Genomic DNA, 2,481 nt, shown 5'->3' with positions numbered 1-2,481 from the left:
TTGTGATCCCAGCATTTGGGAAGCTGAGGTAGGAAGGGTAAATTTGAAGTCAGCAGGGATCGTAATAAGGCTCTTGTTCTTTTTTGGGGGGAGGGGCATTTATTTATTTACTTACTTTACATCCCAACTGACCAGTTTCCCTTCACTCCTCTCCTTCCTCCTATCTCCCTTCCTTCTATCCCCCTTCCACCCCACGCCCTATCCACTCTTCTGTTTCTCCTCAGAAAAGGGGGGGCCTCCCACAGACATCAGCCAGCCTTGGCATGGCAAGTTGCAGGAAGACTAGGTGCATCTTCTCCTACTGAGGCTAGAAGAGGCATCCCAGCATGGGGAAAGGGTCCCAAAAGCAGGCAACAGAGTCTGAGAGAGCTCCTGCTATTAGGAGTTCCACGTGAAGACCTAGCTATGCAGCTGTTACATATGTGCCTAGGTCAGTCCCATACATGCTCCCTGGCTGATGGTTTACTCTCTGTGAGCCCATATGGGGCCAGGTCAGTTGATTCTATAGGTTTTCTTGCGGTGTCCTTGACTCCTCTGGCTTCTGCCATCCTTCCTCCCCCACTTCCACAGAATTCCCCAAGCTCCACCTAGTGTTTGCCTGTGGGTCTCTGCATCTGTTTCCATTGGTTGTGGGGATGAAGCCTCTCTGATGAAGGTTATGCTCGGCTCCTGTCTACAAGTATATTTATTTATTTATCTATTTATCTATTTATCTATTTATCTATTTATCTATTTATCTATTTATCTATTTATCTATTTATTTATTTATTTTTGGTTGTTTGAGACAGGGTTTCTCTGTGTAGCCTTGGCTGTCCTGGAACTTGCTCTGTAGTGTAGACCAGGCTGGCCTTGAACTCAGAAATCCACCTGCCTCTGCCTCCCGAGTGCTGGGATTAAAGGCGTGCACCATCATGTCCAGCTGCAAAGTATCTTTAACAGTAAGACTCTGTCTCAAAATCAACTCTTAGAAAGGAGGGGCCAGCGTAGCTTATATAAAACCTTGTTTCTAACACCAGCCCCTCCCCCCAAAATTAAATCAACCGGAAAGCAATCAAATAATAAGACTCACTGCTCTTCCCTCCTGTGTGAAGAGGACAGAGTGAGAGAAAAATTACTAAGAAAGAAAGGGGACAGTTTAAGAGACTGGTATAGGGCTGGAGACCTCTAATTAAAAAAATGAGGGCTGGAGAAATGGCTCAGTGGTTAAGAGCACTGACTGCTCTTCCGGAGGTCTTGAGTTCAAATCCCAGCAACCACATGGTGGCTCACAACCATCCTTAATGAGGTTGGATGCCCTCTTCTGGTGTGTCTGAAAACAGCTACAGTGTACTTACATATAATAAATAGATAAATCTTTTAAATAGAGAGAGACTGGTATAGCTGGCCATGTAAGAGATGCTAAGACAGAAAGTAGGGTAAGCTGGGTGCTGCTGACATGGCCAGGGGTGAAAGGTGGGAACACAATCAGGAATACCAGCTAGGAACCGGAGAGATGAAGACATACAACATTGAACTCTGCCTACCACACATGTGTACAGACACACAACAACAACGACTAGAAGAACTTGTTAAAACAGAGTAACAGTGGGTCCTTCCTGCACCACCTCTCTCTTTCTCTTGGGCCCATGGCACCGGCAAGATGGGTAAGTGTCGTGGTCTCTGTACTGCCCGGAAGCTCCACAGTCACCGATGGGACCAGAAGTGGCATGATAAACAGCCCTAAAGGCCAATCCGTTTGGGGGTTCCTCTCATGCAAAGGGAATTGTGCTGGAAAAAATAGGGGTTGAGGCCAAACAGCCAATTTCTGCCATCAGGAAGTGTGTCAGGGTGCAGCTCATTAAGATTGGCAAGAAGATCACAGCCGTTCATGCCCAATGATGGCAGCCTGAACTTCATTGAGGAAAATGATAAAGTTCTGGTTGCTGGATTTGGTCGAAAAGGTCATGCTGTAGGTGATATTCCTGGAGTCTGCTTTAAGGTGGTTAAAGTGGCCAATGTTTCTCTTTTGGCTCTATACAAAGGCAAGAAAGAAAGGCCAAGATCATAAAATTTGACAATGGAAACACAGTAATAAATTTTCATATTCTGAAAAAACAAAACAAAACAAAACAGAGCAACATTAAACAGTGACTAGTGCTAATGCCAGCCACTCCTGTCCCAGGGCAGGAACAGAAGAGCAGTTCACAGAGAAGGGAACAAAACCTGAGCCATCACTTGACTCCCTCCCATCTGTGACTGTTACTGTGGTTACTATGTCTGACATGTTCGTTCAAATACTTTAAGGTCCTTTCCATAGTCCCTGAACCCATCCTACCATCCATCCCTCTTCTCCCCTGGTTCAGGGATACATCTGAATTTGAAAAAGAATTGAATTCTATATGGTCCAATAAACACTAATTATTAGGCTGCATGTCTGCCTCCCCGAGGGGATGCCCGAGCAGAGCATCGCTTAAATGCCACTGAAGTTCAAGATGGGGGGGG

At 45.7% G+C, this 2,481-nt stretch overlaps 1 pseudogene; it reads left to right on the top strand.

Moving 5' to 3' along the window:
- The first annotated feature begins 1,639 nt into the window (after positions 1–1,639).
- On the top strand, positions 1,640–2,088 carry LOC110323570 (annotated as a pseudogene).
- The last annotated feature ends 393 nt before the right edge of the window (positions 2,089–2,481 follow it).

Source organism: Mus pahari, chromosome 6 (assembly GCF_900095145.1).
Source record: "Mus pahari chromosome 6, PAHARI_EIJ_v1.1, whole genome shotgun sequence".
Classification (NCBI taxonomy): Eukaryota; Metazoa; Chordata; class Mammalia; order Rodentia; family Muridae; genus Mus; species Mus pahari.
The sequence above is the reverse complement of the archived record's forward strand: the minus strand, read 5'-3'. Positions and strand labels throughout refer to the sequence as shown.